At 34.1% G+C, this 24,004-nt stretch overlaps 1 long non-coding RNA gene and 1 pseudogene across 7 annotated transcripts; both read left to right on the plus strand.

The window, feature by feature from the left end:
• Nucleotides 1-433: 433 nt before the first annotated feature.
• On the plus strand, nt 434-3,923 carry LOC125193635 (uncharacterized). 6 transcript variants are annotated; one of them, XR_016135095.1, is made up of 6 exons: nt 434-848; nt 957-2,120; nt 2,216-2,273; nt 2,498-2,555; nt 2,972-3,010; nt 3,735-3,923. It is a non-coding gene; the product is annotated as an uncharacterized LOC125193635 (long non-coding RNA). The 6 variants fall into 6 exon arrangements; XR_007171608.2 differs by having other exon boundaries at nt 439-848; nt 957-1,034; nt 1,678-2,273; XR_016135093.1 differs by having other exon boundaries at nt 439-848; nt 971-1,034; nt 1,678-2,273.
• A 7,204-nt stretch (nt 3,924-11,127) lies between these two features.
• LOC125224253 (G patch domain-containing protein TGH-like) lies at nt 11,128-15,305 on the plus strand (annotated as a pseudogene). The gene is made up of 13 exons (XR_016135190.1): nt 11,128-11,181; nt 11,382-11,485; nt 12,036-12,097; nt 12,177-12,251; nt 12,408-12,556; nt 12,642-12,717; nt 12,809-12,874; nt 12,968-13,042; nt 13,405-13,549; nt 13,669-14,155; nt 14,238-14,513; nt 14,602-14,729; nt 15,077-15,305. The product of XR_016135190.1 is annotated as a G patch domain-containing protein TGH-like (transcript).
• The last annotated feature ends 8,699 nt before the right edge of the window (nt 15,306-24,004 follow it).

Genomic DNA, 24,004 nt, shown 5'->3' on the forward strand with positions numbered 1-24,004 from the left:
CATTTATATTTCCTGTCTCTGTTATGCATCCCAGATGGTTATCACTGTCTCAATACAAAGCAAGTATGAAAAAGTTAGCTGAGTTTATTTTGTTTTTGGGCCTCTAAAACAGGATGAACAAATTGTGTTGCTGCTAAATGATGTAAACACAGACTCTGACAGCTCAGGGAATGCTTGTATGATGACGGTACAAACATTTGTTTCCACATCAAGATCGTCCCCCCTTGGAATCTACACGAACTTAAGGTATGCGTGTGTGTGTCCACAACAACAATTATATTAGTACTCCTACTATATAAAGAGGCAGAATTAGAGACGCAATAAAAAAGAGACAAAATTAAGGACACAGACTAAAAGCGTTGACGATTAAACTAGTGCGTCTTGGAATATTTAAATTAGAGATGCATTCAAAAATGCGTCGTTAATTAAGGACACATTTTTTCCCATCTTTCATCTTTCGCATTCATTGCTCTCAAACAAACTCAAAAGTCAAAACACAGTAATTGTTCTGTTCTCCGGCGAAAGTTCGCCCCCCTCAACCGCGGTTTATCCTCCTTCCACCCTTAACTTCTAATTCAATATCTTTCTCATTCACGCAACTCTTCCCCAAATCTGCCCTCATTTTTCCTTCATTCATCTTCCTCAAAACCGATCAATTCCTCCTGAAATTCGGCGAATCCACAACTGGAATCCACCATCTCTCGCTTGAAATCTCTCTCCAATTCTACAGCGGCGAGTCTTCCCCGCTTTCATCACATTCGGGCGAACACCACCTCTCGCGAAATTGCAGTGTCTTCCTCCACCGCCTGAATCTAGGTTTATTCCTTTTTTCTTCCTAACACGACCAGGTATAAGCGTTTCCTTGATGATTCTGGTTCCTTTAGTAATTTATTTGGTGGTATACATATAAGTGATTGATTTTCCTTTTATCCTTCTCATTTTTTCGTTGCCGAGAGAAATTGGAGCACAGATTGATGATGAGTTCGTTCTCCAAAATCGAAAAGGTTCAGGAAGTTTAAGATAAGCTTCAGACGGTGAGTCCAAGTTTTTTTGGTTATTTTTTCTAAAATTGAAGAAACTTCGAGCTTAATTCTCATATAGTTCTTCTTACGGTTCTGCATTTTTTCATTGTGAGTGGGTGTGATAAAAGGAAAATTGAGCAAAACAATTTTAAGTGTTCAAGTTTGAGTATGAGTATGAGTTTGATCATTGGTCAATCTGGAATGTATTAAATCACGTAGAATTTAGGTATTTTGTATAACTATACTCTGTTCATACATGTCTTTATCTATGATTTGTGAATTTAGAAATTCTTAAAAATGTTTTGTGAAATAAAAAATGACTTTACAGCACTGGTATAGCTTCTGCAATGTCTTCATTCTTCTTATGCTGGGTATATTGGTTTTGTAATTTGATTATTCATCAAAACTGGTATAGTTTCTGAAATGTGATAGGTTTTATAATTGAAATTATAATATTGAGCATAATGAATAATTGAATTTATAATATTGGGACCATTATTTATAATAGTGAAAGCTAGACGTATGAAGGATGTTTTGATGAGACCATTATTTAAACGTTTTTCTTGTTTTAGGAGGATTTTTTATATGGTATTGTTTAAACAACATATGAGATAAAACCAGTTGAATGGACTGATGTTTTGTGATATCCGTCCAGAGCTTCTTACGCAAGAGCATACTGTTATGCAAGATCTTACTCACGCTTTCACTAACGTCTATATATTTTGCCGGTTGACCTCTTTCCAGAAAACAAGTGTTTTGGTTTGAGAGTAAGTATGACTTTGTTCACTTCTCTACGAGCTTCTTTGTTCATGTTTTTTTTGCACTTTAGCAATCTTAATAGCCTTTTTTAATGAGGAGAATCTTTGAAGCCCTCTCCAGGGACAACTTCACCTGATGGTCTTGACATTAACCTTGATAGTTGTCTCACATTCGGTCAGATGGTCGGCTTTCAGCCATGCTCTTCTTAATTCTATACTTTTGATCGGCTCCAGTCCTTGGATTTTTAGTCTTCTACATTTTCTTTACTGACAATGTCTGATTTTCTCACCGGCACCAAGGAGGAGCACAAGGAATTCTGGGATCAGATCGCTAATCAGAGTTTTGACTTAAAACTTACTCATATTACCATGGATTTATCTTTAATCCTCATTTCCAATCACATATATACATTTTAAATAAATTCTTGAATGCAGGATTGATAAAGATGCAGATGGAAAAAATATACTGAAGATGAAGTCGCTACTCAGTGAGGTACTCTTTTTTGGTTATTGTTATAGTGTTGATAAAGATGCAGATGGAAGAATCACATATATTGTTATAGTGTTTTAACAAGCTTGGTCATGTTCTTGTATTCTTGGTTAATTCATTGAGCTCATTGATAGTTTAAATTGAATATGAACCATGCATTACTTCTAGGAAATGATTGAGAAACAATAGAGTGATTTTTCATTTTATGCATTCACTTTCTACTCCAGGAGAAGAAAGGTCAAGATTCGGCTCCAATGTGGTATATTACTGCTAATGAATGCCACTGTAAGTGAACCCTATTAAGCAGTCAGTATATCAGCTATGATCTGGACTAAATAAACTTAAAATCACTTGAAAGCTATTCTCGTATTCAACCTTTTATCCGCTCATTCAAGCTAGTAGGTCTAAGATTTAACAACTTGTAGTATATGAAGCAAAGGCTCACTTTGGATAAGATAAATGCTGCAGTTGGTGACATGGCAGACAATGCTGAAGAAAATGGAGAAACTATAAAAAAATGATTGTCTTTAGCTGTTTTTTTGATGATATAATACTCCTAGTAATTATTTTGCTTACTGTTATGTATTTATTTGGACACATATATTCAATATTATTGTTTAAGTGTTGGTATTTTTAAAACTCAAGATCATGCCTTTCATTTGTAGTTCTTATGTTTTACCCATAATAGTCTTATGTTTCAGGGGAATTCTTATCATCATACATGGGTTAATTGAGCACAGGTACAACATTTTTTGGCCTCATCTTTTTTTTTTTCATGTGCCTAATACAAAAGAGAACTATTGATGCTAACTATGATTATTAGATATCAAACGTTATAATATTCTTCTCATAGTGGATGCTACAAACAACTAGTGTCTTGCAAGTTTGGTGAACATGCAGTGGAATGGATAGTTAATTGCTATAGTATTTTCTACCATCTTCTAGATCTAGCATTATGTATGCGTGTTGTTGGTCTATAACAAATGTATGTCTCAACTTAGTGTTTTTTAGTTTTCTCTTCCTCGTTGGTAATAATTTGTCTGCTTGAATATGATAGTTGACTCTGTTTATTTTTCAACTATTGCCTCAACAAAGGTTTTAGCCAACTAATAGAAGTTATACAAGTCGTGTTATATAAGCTAGGTAGTTTCTGCTATTTGATTGATAGTAGTAGTACTAAATTGAAAATGTCTGCCGGATGAGTTGTTGTGGAGCATTTGTGGCTTCATAGAGATAGAGCTTCAGCAGATCAATCATATATGTCTTACATTCAAGTCAGGTGAAAAATAAGTCTACAAATAATGCATTAAGAATTGTTTTGATGGTTGTATATATAATTTTAAGATCATTGAGCTTTAGCAAATTAATTATATTTGTCTTACATTCAGTCTCTGTGATAAATTATGTTTTAATAATGATTGTCTAAATAGGAGTTGTTTTGATATATGGATATCTGATTTTCAGATTTATGCACAAGCTTTGCTCATTGATAATTGGAAGTATTGAAGAAAGAAGGTAGAGATTTTATGAATCAAAGAAGCAGCTTAATGTCCTTCCAATCTCGATTAACTGTTTCTGAAGTTGTAATTTACATATTGCGGGGACGTGGTGTGTTTCAATTAATCAAATATTGTATTAGTGAATGTTTCTTAATTGTTGATCAATACATTTATAAATTAGCAAATAAAATTTGAGGTTTTTTTTTAAAAAATGAATTAACATTAGTGACGGATAAAATGTTTAGTGTAGTAGAGAAATCTAAAAACTAATTGCACAACCTCGGCAAGTGCGACTGATAAAATAAGATTGAATTTAAAAAGTTTAGAAAATTGGAAACGGCTACATATTGAAAATAGTGCATGAATTTAAAAGGCTTACCAAATTGGAAACGGCTAAATAGTAAATATTGAAAATAGTGCAGATCATTGAATAAAAAATGTAACGAGAACAACATTCAATGAAAAGATGTAAACACAAGTGATAATAGTAATATTGAATTAAAAAGGTTTAGAGTGGAAACGGCTAAATATTGAAATAGTGCATGAATGAAAAAGGTTTAAAAAATTGGAAACGTCTTATTAGTATCATTGTGTTTATATGTTACTTGGAGATCGTTTTTAGGAACATATTTTCCTTAAAAAGTTGAATCTAAACATCTGATTCTCAGCCTGCTGCAGCAATTATTGGATTAGAATGGGAAAACTAAGAGGGCTCTCCAAGTGGCGTGCACAGTTTCTGGTATTGGATCGTAAGAGTGGGAAACTTAATTTTGTAACATGTTCTCCCTTCATAATAAACTTAATTGAATGCTGGTGTAGTAGGGATACTTGAACTGAAGGAAACTTAAAACTCTGTTGGATAAAAAACTTCAAAATTGTGATTAATTATTGGATACTGGTTTGTGGCTGGTAATTAATGGGATCTTCAACTTGATTTTGAACATGAAGTAAACAAAAGAACTTGTTTGTACTTGATTTTGCTCGTTGTGTATGATTGACCTTGGGTAATATCCGAATTTATTTGGAACCACTGCCTAGGTGTAATTATAGTATCTCAACTCCATTCTCTGTTTATTTTTTCTAATGTTAAATGACTGGTGGCTTTTCTTTGCTCTTCTTGCAAATTCGTAGGATTCTTCAAAACTCAGCTGATATTATATTTCCACCATGGACCGAAAGTGTAACGTCTGTGTTCGAGCCGAGCTTAGATTCGGTCCCAAAATGTGGATACATAAGCCCTTTCTCGTTCAGTACTATTTTCTTGATATATAAGTCATTTTTCTCGGTATATAGGCCCTTATTGATACATTTTTTAGTAACTCGGCCTTGAAAAGGTCTGGGAGATTCGAACTTGTGACATTTTTGTGACGACTAGCCTAAATTATGAAGGATATGCATGGACATTGGAGGCTTAAAGGGAGTGAGCCAGGGGAGGATTTGTATGCATATATTTAAGTTGAACATCCAAAATATGGCAATAACTATTTCATAGCAACTTTGAAAGCCAAGAAAGTTCAAATTTCCTCTACAACACAAGATGATCTTGAAGCATTCTTTTGGTTGCAACCCCATAAAGGCTCACTTATTTCCTATTGGAATGTAAGTCATTTTTGTTTGACTTATGTTGCATTTAAAAATTAATGTATAATAGGAATATTAACTATGGAAAAAAAATTCTTAACAATTTTCAATTTCTTTTTGTGTGTTTTGTGAAGGGTGTGAAGCTTTGGTAGAAAAATGCTTATTTCCATGAACATCTGAGAAAAAGATAATTCAATAGAGAAAAGGCCTTAGAAATAAATCAAAAGATTCAATTATGCCCTGCATTTGGAGGCAATAACGCAGCGAACTCATCGACGTCACGTCGAAAACATGATAGGTAGCTCGATGAGCTAGCCAGGAACCATTTTCAGCTTTTAAAAGAAAAATCTTCAAAGAAATGTTAGAATGAATTCATAGTTCAAGTCTCGATTTCCAGAGGTGATACATTGTTTTTTATTTTTCAAATTCATACAATACAATTTCAACAAATCCACATAGAACTTATACATGCTCCATGTCTATGAATTCACGCACAACTGTCGACTTTGCCACGACACCGTCAGCAAACCTCACCTTCTTCACTATCGTCTTCAAAACCCTTAGTTAAGATGGTGTATGTTTCATCTCTCATTTCAATGTGTAAATCAATTTCTCAAGATAAATCACACGAATAAGAGCTTGTACTTATATACCATAAAAGAAACGTAAATTACAAAAACCATATGAAACTTGTGTATAATAGTATATAACTCCACTCCCAATAATGATGAATCAATAGAGTCTTATAAAACTGAGATTTGGATATATAAGTAAATAATTGTGTTGTCATCTCGTTTTCGACATATTAAAGATCAAAATTGGAACCAGATTTTGGCAAATATTTGTTTGTAGTATTATTCATTTAGTTCATGTAAATTTGAAATTGATATTGAATCTAGCAACTAAGTTATTTAAAAATTTCAACATAAACCAATCTTCCAAAATTAGAAATCTATCAATATATAAAGGAAGAGTTGTCGAGAAAATCACAGAAATGCCATTATGACCACTTTTGGCGGGAAAACCAGATAATAGAGAAGTGGAAGTGGGTGTAGGCGTGTAGTTATTTTGTTGAACTAGAAATAAGGCCATCCACAACGCTTGCCTCTTATCCGTCTCTTAACCGTCTCATCTCTTAACTATTCATGGGCCCCACTGTACTTTTCAGCTCATCTCTTAACTAAGAGACGGCACCTGCAACCCTCCATCTCTTAACCATCTCTTAACTATTCATTCAATTTCATTTTTTATTTTTAATTCCAACAAATTCAATTAATAAAAAACACACTTCATTATAAATAAAATAAAATTACAATTTAAATACCTAAAAAAATAAAAAAGACATAATTAAAAAACTAAAATTACAAATTGCACACTTAAACTCAAAAAAAAAAAAATGGAGGCAAAGAAGCAGAAGAAGGAGTTCTCTAGTGACGATCATCTAATGGTTGCCAAATTTTGCCCAAATGTGCTCCATTAGATCCTCCTGGAGTTGGGCGTGGGCGGTAGAATCACGTGTCCTTGCCCGAATAGACATCCGCTCGTGCAAAGACGGATGCACTCCCGTTCGAGGCGGACTACTTGCGGTTGAGCTTCCCGGGGTTTCAGGGTCGAACCAATTTCCCGCCTCAGGTCCTTCGTCGGCGACAATCATGTTGTGCAAGATTATGCACGTATACATAATGTCGACCATATTATCGATAAACCACGTACGAGCCGGGGCTTTGATAATGTTAAATCGCGCTTGGAGAACCCCGAACGCTCTCTCCACATCCTTGCGAGCAGACTCTTGCTTCTGCGCAAAAAGAGACTGCTTTGCGTCCGTAGGCCTGTTGAACGTCTTCACGAAGGTTGGCCACTTCGGATAGATGCCGTCGGCCAGATAGTACCCCATTCTATACTGCCGATTGTTAGCAACGAAGTTGATGGCCGACGCTTTACCATTCAGAACTTTTCAGCGAAGAGGTCGGAGTTGTTGAGCACGTTGATGTCGTTGTTCGAGCCGGGGACCCCGAAATACGCATGCCAAATATGGAGCCGGTAGTCGGTGACGGCCTCAAGTATAACGGTGGGGTGGGTGCCTTTGTGGCCGATCGTGTAAGACCCCCTCAACGCCACAGGGCAATTCTTCCATTGCCAGTGCATGCAATCGACACTCCCGAGCATCCCGGGGAATCCGTGCACTTGTTCGTGAAGACGAAGCAGAAACTGACAATCTGCGGCGGTTGGCTTCTTCAGAAATTCGGCGGTGAAGGCTGCCCGGACGCCTTTGCAGAATTCCAACAAACAAAGTCGCCCAGTGGTGTCTCCGACGTGCAGGTATTCGTCGAACGCATCCGCCGTTTGTCCAGTAGCAAGCTGGCGGATCGCCGCAGTACATTTCTGGAGCGTCGTGTGGCTAGGACGGCCAACAGCGTCGAACCCTTCTCTGAAGAACTCTTCCCGTGCCGCCAATGTATTCGCGATATGCAAAAATAGCGGGCGTGACATACGGAAACGGCGACGGAAGTAGATATCTCCCCACACCGGGTTCGGACTGAAGTAATCACGTTCCAACCTTGCGGCGGCTTCCTCCCGGTTACGGTGGATGTATGTCCGGCGTCGCCTAGGAGGCGCGGCGGCTTCTTCCTCCCTACGTCGATCTTCTTCTAGCGATTCTTCCATTATTCGACGCATTTGCTCAAATGGATCCATAATTGATTAAATTTGGGAGAAGAAAAAAATGAAGGAATGATTTTAGAAGTGATTGGAGAGGAAAGAAAGAGAGATGAGAGAATAGATGTGTGTTTGTGTGTAAAATGGAGAATGGAGAAGAGTATATATAGAATATAAAAAAATTTAAAATAAAAAAATTAAAAAAAAAATATTACCGTTCAACGGTAATATTACCGTTTTTTTTTTAATTTTTTTTTTTTGAAAAATTCTGATTTTTTTTTTAAAAAAAAATTGAATTATGACGTCATAAATCCGACGCCCACTTGCGGGTCGGCGAGTGGGCGTCACGCAAGCAGCCCGCGCGCGCCACGTGGCGCCGGGCGCGTGTCTCGCGAGCTCGAGGCTTGCCTCTCCGGGACGCGTCGGGCGTCGAGACATCTCGTCTCGTCGAGACGAGACCGAGTCCGCAACGAGGCAGCGTTGCGGATGCTCTAAGAAATCTACACCCTCTAGCTGTAGCTACACCGAGCATTCTCTGTCAAATTCTTTTGTCTCAAAATCTTGAGAAAAGTGAAGAGGAGATTAATAAGCAATTATATATTGAAACTAGCTTTCACATAAAGTTTTGAACTACAATTATAAAAGTCCTGCGAAAATAGTGTAAGAAATATTAAATGGGTGATTAACAGAGAGAAAGGAGAAGAGCGCAGAGCAATGCCCGATTGCAGTTTCCGACAGACCGAAATGAACTACATTATGCTCTTTCTGTCTTATCTTTTCTCTATCGGTATATGTATATATGTACATATGTAGGTGTGCAGGGGGGTTGGACAAGGAAAGTACGGCAACAATGGCAACATCGATGGAGGATGACTGCGAAACCATGACGGAGCGAAATCGGAGAGACAGAATAAAGGTCGATGGAGAGACAAACAATGTCAGCTTAAACATCAAATGGAAAAAAATTATTCATAAGAAAGATAAGATTTTGTTGTCAGCGCTAGATTTCTCCCTCCCATTTGACCTCCAAATTCAGATTTTTTATTGTTGCCAGTGCAAAATTTCTCCCTGCAATTCCAGATTTTGTCGTCACTGACTCTATGCCGGAAACGTTGCAGCTTCCTCAACGAAGAGTCATCGTATCACCACTCCACTCCACTCTGTTAAGAAGGCCGATGGCCTCTCTCTGATCCGCTTCTTCCGTAAGAATCCAGACGCCTCCTACCAAGCCGGTTTTGAATCTCCAAGGTCAAAGAAATGGGGATTCCCACTCGCCGGAGCATCCAATCGCTGCGATTCTTTTTTTTTTAAGCACCACCTCAATTTCTCTACTATTATAGGGTAACTCAATGTTGCATTGATAACATGAAATGGGGCTTCAGTAAGCATTGGATCTTAGTATGAGGGCCTGATGTATTTCAAAGCCCAATATTTAATACTCATGTTAGGTCAATTTCTAAAAAGATAAGGTTGTAGTCATAGACAATTGTACGTTGTATTTTCAAGAGTCACGAGATTTTAGTCTACAATGACGAGGTTAAAGTTACTTTATGATGAGGTTAAAGTTACTTTTGATTCTATTGTTATGTTGTGTTTACTAAGATGTTATCCATAGTTTAGGAACTATATGCATCACGAGTATTATTTGAAGATATATAAAACTGAATTTCATATATGAAGGTGATAGTGATAATTTTTTATACATTTAACTTTATTTATTTAGATTCACGTTGTTTGACACGTTCTGATGTATTGTAGAGTCATACACTTTTTTTTTCAATTTCTTCACCACATTCGGATTTGGAGGAGGTCAGTTTGTAAGCAGTTATTCTGCGTAAATTAGAGACCGATTGCGATTGAATAAATGGTATTCGTGTGAAAAAGTAGGTTAGGCATATGCAATAACTATTAATAAAAGTAAAGATCAATCGCTTTATCATGTTGGATTGTTTTCAATCTGGTGATGAAGCTTCAAAATTTAACGATTTTTTTTCTTAGGTTGCATCTATTGGTAATGGTGTTATTGGTGGTCCAAACAATAGTGAAGTGAATATTCATTTTCCTTGGGATAGAGGGAGAATTAAATTGTGTGAGGAATAGGAAATCTTTTTTTTAGATTAGGACAGAGAATCATGCTTATTTTTAATTATTTACAATATGCAATCATTATTTTAAAATTGTATGGCCCGTGCGTAGCGCGGGTGTTAACACTAGTTTAATCTAACATGGGAGTTTTAGGAACAAAGCAATATTTTATTACCAAAGAATAAAATATTATTTTCATAATGAAAATAGTTAGGGCCGATCTCTTTAGATTAATGCAAATTAAAAATGTCTCCAAAAATAACGTGCTTGCTAACTTGTTAGCATTACAATTCATTCAAGCATATCATCGAACATTTATTCGAAGAAATTACACAGCAAAGAAGAGGGGAAGAGAAGAAATGGCGAACGACGAAGAAGATTTCGTGTTCTATGGAACACCGATCGGAAGGGAAGAAGTCGGTGGCGGAGGCTTCCGGTCAGCTCAGAACCGCTCTTCCTCCGTGGAAACAAGAGGTGAAGGCGACTAGCTCAAATATCCCTGAATTTCTGAAATTGAATCGTCGTGCATCCTTTTGCAATCATAAAAATTTCAAATTGATTAATAATCATAGCTGTTGTCACACTCTTACTTGCATTAGCTTAATTGCTTGGAAACGAATTAACACCCGCAATTTTCAATACGATGTTTAAATTGAACGGCTGGAAGGATTTGTTAAATGTGGCAGTGGTTCTCACAGAATGAATATTGATTATCGTTTTAGTTTCTGAGCTGCTGATATGGGGATTTTGCTTTAGATTATGCCTAATTTGTTTGTGGGAGAACTTTTAGGTGACAGATGAACAGGGGGGGAGGAGGTTTCATGGAGCATTTACTGGTGGATATTCAGCTGGTTACTACAATACTGTTGGCTCCAAAAGAAGGTGTTCTACTGTTCAGTCTGTTCCGTTATATCTCTCGATTGAGTTGTGTGCTTGTGTGTGTTATATGTGAACAGACACTAAAAGTGTATATTTGTTGCTGCTGGAACTTGCAGGATGGATTCCACAATCATTCACATCATCTCGGAAGAGTCGGGCTGAAGTCACAAAGCAGAGCATTTTTTAACTTCCTGGATGAGGATGAGAAAGCTGTATGCCATGTCATCATTGTGTTTTGTGTTTCCTTTATAATCAGAAATACAGATTTTAATCTTCCATTTTGCGAGCCTATCTCTATGTTGTTTTATTAAAGGATGATAATATGATAATGTTGAATTTGATGTTTGGTGATTGTGGGTCATTCTGCTGTCTTTATTCTCATTTGAAGGTTCCAATTTTTTATTCAATGTAGGATTTGGGAGGTCGCTCCTTGGGGTCATCAATGCAGTTCGACACATTTGGGTTTACAGCAGCTGAACTTGCTCGGAAAGAGGCTGATATGGACCAACAGCAAAGGTTTCTCCTCTTAGATGCAAATTCTGATCCTGTAAATATTATTTATGTATATTTTCTGCATGTTTTTATTGCCTGAACTCTGAACTGTGGACAATTTAATTGATATTGCAATGTGAGTTTATAAATGGGATTGATAGGTATATCAGCAGTTTGTTAGGATCCGGTCTACTTCCTAATGCTCTCTTGTTAGATACTATGTGATTCGGTAGATTATTTTTAAGTGAACTTAGTCATCTTTGATGCAAACTCTCTAATTGGCATGTTTAACTGATTTGCACCTTTGCTTTAACCAGCTTATGTCACTGAAGATGGGTGTACAGATGTATTGTGTACATGGTCTGGATGGAAAGGAATTAGCACGTTTGCATTTTGTCTTATTTCTTTGATTCTTTTTTCCAAAATCTTGTAAAGTCCCATGTAGCATTAATTACCAGCCTATGCCTGTACATATTCTACTTACCGCTTTCATTTTTATTTGGCTTTGGCAATTCATTCTATAACTTAAGACTCATGGCTCTAATCTATATTTTTTATTTTATTATTTATTTAGGCCTTCAGCAATTCCTGGACCTGTTCCTGATGAACTAGTGGTTCTGGCAACAGAATCTATAGGTCTGTGCCAGATATTGTGATATGTGTTCTTGCTGCATGTTGTTTCATCTTTTTGAGTTCTCTTCCTTCTTTGCACCAGGTATCAAACTCTTGATTAAGATGGGATGGCAGCCAGGACTGTCCATAAAGGAATCTAACAGGAATTCACTTGATGGTAGGCCTCTTACAAAGCTACATGTCAAGCTCTTACTATCATGTTCTAAATTTTATCACCACGGATGATTTCCTGTATGAGGATGCCATATTGTGCTACTTAAATCATTCCTAGGCTTATTAACATTGTTTTAACATATGATTCATATTGTTGAAGTTGCTCGTGGAGAAGCTAGGAAAGCTTTTCTGGCACTCTCAAGTGATGCAGGACCGAACACTGTGCACTCGAAGCTGACTGAAGAGGACACTGGAAAGGATCTGGATTTACCAGCCAACGATGATGACCGGTTCTACAAAACCGTACTGGTTAGATTTTATATTGGTTTCCCTAACTTCAATAAAATTGTTGATTCCCATTGGTTTGTTCACCCTGGGTCTCCATCTTTTTCAGGCATATGTAGTCGACCCCAAGCACGATTTGTATGGTTTAGGCTATGATCCTTTCAAGCAAGCTCTGGAGTTTAGGGGTATGTCACTTTCTGGATTTAGATGACTAGTTCTATGCAAGTATTTTTTTTTTAATTAATAAATTTGACCTCTTTTTTTTTCATCTTATAGAAAAGAAAAGACAAAGAATGTCTGGGAAGGGGAATATGGAACCTTTTAGGTCACTTACTTCAAAAGGTGAGTTTTACTTGTGGTGTTAGTAATTATATCATCTTTACATTTATTTGTGCCTAGACCAATTCTAATTTTATTATTTATATATGTGTTCAGGAAAGATAGGCCCAGGTTTCGGCATTGGAGCTCTTGAAGACTTAGGTGCTGAAGATGAAGATATATATGACACTTGTAGTGATTTTTTACAAGTTTTTGCTACATATTAACTGATTTATGCTGCTTTTCAGCTCAGCTTGATTACTCAGTATTTGAAGGATGGGCTGATTTGGGTTGAATTGTCATTTTCTAGTTTTATGATAACTTCCTAGTCGCCACTTTGCAGCTAAGAGCTTATATAGTTCTTATCAAAATATTAGCTAACATATTTAAAACCTTTAAAGCATCAATCGTTAAATAATTAATATATGTAACATTGACCCACCCCCTTTTCTTGTTATAGTTGAGTTCCTATACAAGTTTGCAACTGCTTCACAAAATTGTGTACGTCTTTCTTGTGAAGTCATTATGTCTTCTCACAGATACTCTTTCAACAGGTATCGACGTTCAAGATACTTATGTACAAGAAATTGAAGAACCTTGGGTTGCAAAGGTGGATACTTTGCGGATATTAGACAAAAAGAAAGATGATGTTCTGCCTGGGTTTAAAGCTGCATCAAAATCCGAGCACCAACTAGAGAGGTATTCGTTTATGCAACATTCTTCCAACTTGGAAGCTTGACACCCTCATTTACAATTTTTTATAGCTTTGTTGTAAATTTAAGTAGTATAACATGTTTACTTGTGTTGGATATTCGCAGATTTAAACCTCCCTCAATTCCAGAGGATTTTGTTCCCCATCATAAGTTTCCTGCTTCTGCTGATAATGACGGCAAGAATGCTGAAATCCCTCCCACCGAGATCCCTCCGCCAGAAGATCACAATCTTAAGGTCTTGATTGAAGGGGTTGCAACTTTAGTAGCTCGTTGAGGCAAATTGTTTGAGGATCTCTCCAAGGAGAAGAATCAGTCTAACCCACTATTTGCCTTCCTTAGTGGTGGAAATGGTTCTGATTATTATGCAAGGAAGCTCTGGGAAGAGCGCCAAAAGCGTGGCGAACAACACAAACTATGGGAAGAGAAGAAGCTGAATAATTCAGAAAAGCTGACTGCTGAAAGACGTGGAGCAATTCTAGGAGAAAAAGCACTCGAGAGAAATTCAAGAGATTCAAGCTCTATGGTGGCTTCTTCTGCATCTGTAAATGTTCAAATAAAACTGTCAGATACATTCACCAAACCTACATCCGTGGTGAGTACCATTTTATGTTATCTCTGTTAGCCGGGATACTGCTACATGATACTGAATATGTATTTTCTGATAGAATGAACAGGCAGATGTCAGAAAACCTTTCCAATGTGACCCAGCGAAACAGATCAGATTTGAACAATTCTTGAAGGAGAAATTTGAAGGAGGTCTTCGAACTAAAGACTCTGGTGGTTCCAGCGATATGTCTGAAGCTGTTCGTGCTCGTGAAAGATTAGAATTTGAAGAAGCTGCAGCTGCGGTGCAGAAAGCAAAGTTAGGTAACGAAAGGCAGGTGAGCAGTCAGTTGCTTAAGGACCTGTCAGCTGTTTCAGGATTACAGTTCACTACTGGTGGAGTAGAGGTATGGATAGTAGTAGAAGATTTGGCTGCAGGTACTAAGTTAATTACGTGCTGACCATAATGCATCGTGGTCATGAATGGTTATGCAGAAACATACATCTTCCCTTGAAGATGAATTAAAAGCTAAAGCAATGTATCCGAAGAGAGAAGAGTTTCAGTGGCGACCTGCACTATCTTATGCAAGCGTTTTGATTTGATTGATCCTTACATGGGCAAGGTAAGTTCATGTCATTTTTGTATTTTCTGAAGTTTGGAACATTTTTACAACTAGAATATAAAAATTCGATCTATTTTTTTTTGTAGTTTATAAAATTCAGAATATTTTGCAAATGGCTCCAAAGTTCGGGTTGCATGACACAATTAACCCTTTTTACGAACTTAGTCAATAATACCCCGTTTGTTTAGCTGAATAGCCAGCTGATTAGCATTTCTATAACTTGAAGACGGGCCTTAATTCACCTGAGGTTGCTCTGTTATGCATCCCTGATGGTTATCACTGTCTCAATACAAAGCAAGTATGAAAAAGTTAGCTGAGTTTATTTTGTTTTTGGGCCTCTAAAACAGGATGAACAAATTGTGTTGCTGCTAAATGATGTAAACACAGACTCTGACAGCTCAGGGAATGCTTGTATGATGACGGTACAGACATTTGTTTCCACATCAAGATCGTCCTCCCTCTTGGAATCTTCATGAACTTAAGGTATGCATGTGCGTGTCTGTAATATGTACATTGTATATATTCTACAACATATGAATAAACAGACACCTCCGTATGTGTTGCTGTTGCTTTGTATTTCGCTTTGTTATTCCCACCCCAGTTTATAATTTCAGTAGCAGACAAATATATATGTAAACTGAAAATAAATGCTTGGAAAGAAACTCTATCCTCCCAAAGAAAATGGAATAAGACAAGTTGTTATCTTGAAAAGAATGTCATTCTTGAATCTTGATGCAAACAGCTACTCCAGCCTAAGTGAGACATTATGTTTCTATTTTGGCACACGAATTTAGGCAATGATATTTAGTGAATTAAATTGTAAATAGTATACTAGGAGAGGAAATAAAGTAACAAAGAGAAATAGAATAAAGTAAGAGAGCCAGATAAAGTAGGAGAAATAAGAGGATAGAGAAAAGTGAGTTAATTATTGTTTAGTCTCGATTTTAAAAATTGAATCGAACCAAAAAATAAAATATGCATTCTGAAGAACTAATATTGGAGCATTAGAAATCTGAAAACAAGTGACCATGGATTAAAAAAATTACATGAGCCAACGACACATTACATACACATTGTATTTTATTTTATTTTTGAGTGGGAAGTACTTGCATGGAGGACAACAGTTGAAAATGTTTAGTATAGTAAGAGAAATCTAAAAACTAATTGCACAGTTTACGTTTTATTTAATTCTTTGAGTAGCTACAATTTTTGCACCTTAAATATAATTATGAGATTGGATATGGTTATCGTACAATGAAATTTAAGATAAATCTGCATCACGTATTACTCGAACACCGATTTATTGTTTAGAGTATTTTTTTAATTAGATTTAGCCGTTTAGGTTTGTTTGGATTGGGATAAGTTAATTATTAATTACAATTAATTGGATAACTTTCTCTAACATCTACTCACAAATAAGTCAATTTTCCAACTTTCTTCAGTTATATGTATCTATTGCATTGACGCCAACATATAACAACACATACACGTCTCATTGTCGCTCGGTTAAGTCACTGTTTGCCACGCCAATACAATCAGCATTTTAAAGTTCATAAAAAGATATAATCAACATACAATACAAAATATATTCTAAAAGAATAAAGAGAGTTTTGCTATAAATGATTTGACATGGAATATACTTAGGGGAGGATGTATTCTTTAGGCTTCGTTTAGTACACGGAATTGGAATTAAATTAAAATTCAAATTATATGAATTGAATTGGAAGAAATTGAATTCCTATATTTGATAATTGACATGGAATTGAATTTGTGCACAGTGTGTGAAGTGTGTTGTAGATATATAGTGAAAATATGTAATTTTATAACTATTTGGAATTCCAATTTACTACTTTTGATATAGAATTCTTATTGTGGAATTGAAAGATTTCCAAATCCAAATATTTTTGTGTGGATTTTGATTGAAGGCTCCAATTCCACACCTCCAATTGCATGTTCCCAAACATAGCCTTAATACTTTTGGAGTATCAATTTTTTCACTATAAATAGGTTTTTGCAAGCAAAAATTAATCTGTATAAACACTATATCATTTTATGTGGAAATATCATCATACTAACTGGATCACTTTTTGGTTTCCAAATGGAAACCAAAATAATCATATTAGAAGAAAAAGAAACACCTTAGAGACTCTTACAAAATATATATATAAGGAGACTGCCTAAGAAGATGATTACGTACAACATTAGTATGCTTCAATCAGTAATACAGTAATACTACTTCTAAGGTGAAATCAAGCCTTCTTCGTACTCAATGATATCAAATGAGGCCGAACACTTAGGCTTCATGAAACGTGAGATGAATTTCTGAGCACAGTAATCATATAAAATTACTTTTTTCACTTTTCTACCACTGAAAAGCACACAATTATCGTTCTTATAAATAGGAATATGTCTTTTCTAGTTTGACATTATTCACACTGTTCCAAATAAGCTCACTTCCTTCACTTCTCAATTCATAAACCTTCAACATCCCGTTTACAACAAGGATAACAAAAGAGCAATCATCCTTTGCGAGGATTGCAAAATTATTACTAAAGGGGTAATGTTCTATTGTGATTGTTCGAAACACTTCATTCTTCATATCAAAGCTTAGTATGATCCTCTCATATGGCCCCCTCCTCCCTTCCCAGTGAGCAAAGGATTTATTCTTGCACACCGACTTTATGGGTTTCTCGATAACCAACTCTTGATCAACATCTAATTCCTTCCAAGAATTTGTCCTTGCCGAATACAGATTGGCGTGCAAACCGCGCGAGCAAGGCAGTAGCTCCAACACTTTGTAATATTCGTCAAAACCCAGTCCCACAGTGTGATTAAAACATTAGACTCCGGAGTGACTAGAACAGTAAGGAGAAAGTGGTAGCATCCTGGATTGACCTAGAAAAGGATTGCATATTGCAATTTGTAACGCATAACTAGAAGTTAGGCATAGTAGACCTTTAACCGGCCCAGATACTACATTTAGTTCCGTAGGCAAACGGCCCACACGAGAAGGAAAGTAATGCGACTTCAATGACTTCCGGCTGTCTAAAAGATTCATTGATATTTTATAACTATCTGGTCTACAATTGACACCAAATCTCAACTCTAGATGATATACCTTGTCATCTTTGTTGTGCAGTTTTTAAAACTGCGGAGAAGCAATGATGTTATACCACAATTTGGAGACACTTATGAATCTTAAGAGGGATCGAACAGGAAGATGCAAGAGTATCTCGAACACCACATCGTTGTTCATAGCTCTATGTATAATTGTTAGTATAATTTGTTAGGCGATATATACATATATAGTGTTCTTAATTTCTTATTGTATTTATGTCAAAGATTGAGAGTCTGATTTGATTTCCTTCTATATTAGATTTGATTTGATTTGATTAGGGTTAGAGTTAGGGTAGCTTGTTGACATGAGCACTTTTCATATTTCTAGGTTGATGGCCTCTTTCCTTATTTCGAGACCTATTCAAATATTTATTTCCGTATTTTGATACTTTTTTCTATACAAATATTGATTTAGTTTGAAACTTTTTTCTATGCATATATTCATTTCCATATTTCAAGATTTTTTTCATTATGCAATATACTCAATCAATTGCTATGCAATAAATTACTACCGCTTAATTATTATATTGCTCTATCTAATTAATGATACACATTTAGGGAGTGTAAATCATTGTAAAGTTGGAACTAATTTTTCAGATCGATGCTAAATATTTCATTGAGGAAATCTTTATTAGTCAAGATTGTATCCGTGTATATATATATATATATATATACGATTGTGATCAATTGAGATTTTTTATGCTAATTGAGAAATGAGATGCAATATCAGCCACTCATTTTTATTAAATGAGTGGTCCAGATTTTTCCACATGGAAAATATATTTAGATTAAATAATTATAAAAGGGCAGAATGGTAATATCATAGTAAATTTTATTCAATAAATAATTTTTTAAAATTTTTAATTTTAATTTTTATTAATTTTTTTAAAAATATTTTAAATTATTTTTTATTTATTTTTTTAAAAAAAAATTTTAATTTTTTTTTTAATTTTTTAATTTTTTTTTAATTTTTTTTAATTTTTTTTAATTTTTTTTTCGTTTTTTTATTATTTATTATTTTTTTAATTTTTATTTTTCAACTACATATACAATTCATGTCAACTACACACATATAATGTCAACTATGTGTACAATCCATGTCAACCACACACGCAATTCATGTCAACTACACACATATAATGTCAACTATGTGTACAATCCATGTCAACCACACACACAATTCATGTCAACTACACACATATAATGTCAACTATGTGTACAATCCATGTCAACTACATATACAATTCATGTTAACTACACAATATAATGTCAACTACATGTACAATTTATGTCAGGTTATTGAATAAAGTTGTTGACATTTGATGGGTAGTTGACATGAATTCTACATATAGTTGAAAAAAAAAATAAAAAAAAATGAAAAAAAAAATAAAAAAAAATAAAAAATTAAAAAAAAATTAAAAAAAAAACGAAAAAAAAAATTTAAAAATTAAAAAAATTTAAAAAAATTTAAAAAAAATTAAAAAATTTTTAAAAAAATTAAAAAAAATTAAAAAATAATTAAAATTACAATTGTGCCCCTCTGTTGACATAAACTACATATTGCTGACATTTCACAAATATTTTGGATGAGTGGCCCATATTGCATCTCATTTCTCAATTTAGCTAAATAATCTCAACCTAACAAGACCATATATATATATATATATATGTATATATATAAACATTAGGAGCAGTAAGAAATCAAATTCTGAGATTTGTTGTGGAATTTCAATTTGGAGAAAAAAAATATGGGAACTGCTTGGGTAAGCAAGAAATCCAAAACTATGGTGGAATCTCAATTCGATGAAAAAAAATAAAGGAGAATAAACTGCAAGGTAATATTGATGGAAATTTGGATCTTGAGTAAATTGGAGGTCGTTCATACTTAGAGAGGATAGTGGAGATAGAGGGATACTGTAATTTGGAAAAACGTAGAAGAGGAAGAAATTGAGGAGAAAGAGAAAAATACAAGAGGTAAAAAATATTTATTCAAATAATTATTATTTCAAGAAGTAAAAATATTTAAATGGAGTAATTTTTTGAAAAAAAAAATACATTAAAATTTAAGTAATACTATTATCTTTCATCATACACTTTAGTTGATTCTTAATAATATCCATATCACAAATTTACATGCGTACGGATTGTTCGTATTCTAAAGTATTTTAATTTCTAAATTTGTAATTTACGAACACTATCTTGTCGATTATCTTTTTTGCCAAAGTATATAGTACTAATATGCAAATACAGAAGACCAATCCTAATAAAACAAAGAAGGGATGACTTAAATTGTACTCCCTCCGTCCTATAAGAATATACACTCTTTTCTTTTTAGTCCATCCCACAAAAATATGCACTTTCTAATTTTGGAAAGTCTCTTCTCTCTAATAAGGTGGGACTCATTCTCCACTGATAATATTTTACTTACTTTTTTTTCTTTACATCTCTCTTGCTTTACCAATTTTACATTAAAACTCGTGTTGTCCCCAAAGTGCATATTTTTTGGGGACCGAAGGAGTAATAAAAAACTATTATGTAATAAAATTTGTATTCAATACTTATATTGTATTTTTTATTGACTTAAATAGACTAAATATCCGTAACACCAAATTTGAAAATTGATAAAATTAAAATACTACTACCTCTGTAACTGAAATTTGTCCTATTTTTCCATTTTCGTCCGTCCCCAAATATTTGTCTCATTTCACTTTTACCATTTTTGGTAGGGACCCCATCTTCCACTAACTCACATTTTATTATAAAACTAATATATAAAAGTAGGACCCACAATTAACTAACTTTTTCAATTAACTTTCTATTACATTTCTTAAAACCCGTGCCGGGATTAAAGTGGGACAAATTTTGGGTATGAACATAAATAATGATGATATTTATTCAACTGTGATGATTTTCATATAAAAAAAATTCGATTAAAAAAAAAAAAAACTTAATTTGTGGAAGCCCAAATCCCCACATCTTTAAAGCCCAAATCTAAAAGAATGAAAACCGAACAATCTTCCCCAAACTTCTCTTCTGCAAAATTCTCACTTCTCCTCCTTTCTTCCAAATTTTTATTGAAATCTTCCAACTTTTTATCTACGATAACGATGTATATGTATATCTCTTTTCTTCATTGTTTCTCTAATTTTTAGTTTCACTGTCTTATTTGCTTCGGTTATGTGGAGAAGGCTGCCATGGGGTCGGAGGGTGGTTTTTGAGAGTCGGCGCGCTGAGTAGTGGTATTTTGCGGTGGTATTCATGGACCCACGGCGAGCCGACCCCACCTGGATCCGCCGATGTATGTAGCATATCATTCTGGCGCGAGAAAAGGAATAAACAAGAATAAGCGCAATGGAGAGTGAATAAAATGTTGAATGGGTGCATGCAACACGTGAACCGCGCGAGTTGTGTCACCATACCCAAGTTATTTAGGTAGTTAGAAGTTGTTACTTACGCATGAGAAGCTATATAAGTTGATCATTATTGTAATTTGAAGTTTATGTGAATGAATTGATGGAATTTACTTCCCCTTCTTCCCTCTCCTCTCCTTCTAGTAGTTCATTGCGTATTGGTGGAATCTTGGTCACTGTTCCGGCCACCGGAGACCCCGATTCTGCACCACATTCCTTTATGTCCTTATGGCTTATGCCCATATTAACTTTCTAATTTTTATAGTGCGCAGGCTTGTCAAATTTGAAATTATCATTTAAGATCCATCGATTATAAGTTAATAGTAATTTTTTTTTACTATTTTCAAGTTTTTCTGAGTGAAAATACCTTCCATGCAATTTGAAAAACTTATGTATTCAATCCAATTATACTAAGGCTTTACATAAAAAAGCGAATATAGTGATACATTCACTCTATTGTAGTATTAATCTTATCACATACTCATGTCTTTTAAAGGATTATCAATAAATTAGTAGTCGAAACGTTAATATTCTTTCTAGCTAGAATTAAAAAGAGATAAAAATACTAGTCTATATATAGTACTTATTTTATTGCTATTATCTGCTAGTAGGTATTGTTTGTATTTTTCAACTAAGACCATCTCCAAGGATACACTAAAACCTAAAATGAGATAGGTTAGCTCCAATAGTACTCAAAAACTAATCCTATTTTTGGTTTTTAAGAAAAATACCTATCTTTAGATTTACACTAAGTCAATACCTAAAAGTTTTTCAAATTTTGTGAATAAAAAAGGTATAATATAGAGAATATTCTTTTAATTTTGAGTTTAGTGTAAATGATTGGAGTAAAATCAATATTTAGTATGAGATTTACACTAAAATGAATTTAAATTTAGTTGAATGGTTGGAGATGTTGTAAGGACACTAAAGAGTTAAATTCGGTGTCATTGACTTTTGAGCATTGATCGTGGCCAATAAGAAGTTTGACAACATACAGTATTCACTATTTTTTCTTGTCTCTTAGTATTTCTAATTATTTTTTATTTATGATTTTCAATTAGAGTAAACTTATGCATTAACAAACTAAATTTCATTAAAACAATTTACGTTGCTTTAAGGTAGTTGATTCATTTTACTTAAAGTAGTTGATTCATTTTACTTTTTGGCAAAAATATTTATCATCTCTTAGACTTTAATTTTTCTTATTTTATTCTCTCTTACTTTACTCTCTTTATTTAACCTTTAACATATTAATTTCTTAAATCTCGTGCCCAAAAGAAATATTACTACTACCTTGGACTAATGGATAAAGAATTAAATTTTTTAAAAAAACTACATAATCAAACCTTTAAAATAAAAATTGGCAAAGTGTATTTATAGATGGAAAAATGAGAAGTACTATAAAATATCAAATATCAAAATCTGTTTTTTTTTTTAAAAATTATTTGTGGTTTTGGGGTATAATCCACAAATAGCCTAATTTTAGGCTTTGTTTGCTTTTTATACATTTAAATGTTTGTAAAACATCTTATAAATGTACAAGAAAACACAATGTAGTAATAATATTGATTCAGTTTGTGCGAAATACTAAATTGGGTTAAAAATAAATGGTAGAGTTTTTTATAGAATCAAGATTCTATTTGTGCTCGAAACATGCAAACCTAATAGTAGTAATTATCTGTTTTTTTAATACTATTATATTGGCTATATAATGATTATATTTATGATAGTTACTCTATTTAATATCCTAAATCTCTCAAATTGTACTTAATAATATAATATTCCCTCACTTTTTTTTTTAATTTTTTCTAATTAAAATTATTTATCACTTAAAGTAGAAATATATTTATTTATACTTTATCCTTTGTTAATTTTTATTTCTCACTTAAAACACAAAATAACACTGAAACGAGAGAATAATAATAAGAAGATAAACAAGACCATCCTCGGTGTCGCCCACCCCTGCTTCGGAGCTCGTGTCCACCCTATCATCGTCATCAATTACTTTAAGAGCTCTGAGCTATTTTCCACGACATCATCGTCACCAAAATAACATCGGTGTTTCACTATAATTGCGGCTGCTTTGGAACGACCATATGTACAGTATTCATCCGGAAATATGTTTCTGAACTGCCCAATCAACTCTACAAACTACGTAAGACATGGTAAACATTCCAATTAAAAGAGACAACACAAAATTTTATTAAGGTGCCATACATGTACTGTATTTATTATAGATATTGAGTATTTAATATACTTGGATTTCGATAATAATATTGTGCCACGTATAGTTATGCGATTCCGATTTGATATTTCTACGATTTATATTTTAAATTTTTCAACACGTCACAACCATAATAATATCAGCCATCGTTAAATTCAATGGAACCATAAATTATCTACTATCTAATTTTAAACGATGCTAATTTATTGTTATAGAAATTGATAATTTTAGGACTCTTCATAATTTAAAAAAAAAATTATAAAAATGATGAATATTGAGTATCATGTAAATTCCAAAGCAGTTAGGTCATGTGATTCACATTTAAATTACATCAAGCTTAATATAGAAAATTTTAATTGGTCGAAAAGTTTTGGGTTTCAAAGCAATGATAAATTGATGCAATGCGAGTCTTTTTGGTATGAGTACGTGGAAATGAAATTTTGGTACACAAAAAGTAGGTACATATGTAAAAAAACAGAAATGTTTGTTTGGTTCAAATTCTTGTGCACATTTAATTTCTAACT

Source organism: Salvia hispanica, chromosome 2 (assembly GCF_029641045.1).
Source record: "Salvia hispanica isolate PSC_SH4W2 chromosome 2, Shi_PSC_v1, whole genome shotgun sequence".
NCBI classification, from domain to species: domain Eukaryota; kingdom Viridiplantae; phylum Streptophyta; class Magnoliopsida; order Lamiales; family Lamiaceae; genus Salvia; species Salvia hispanica.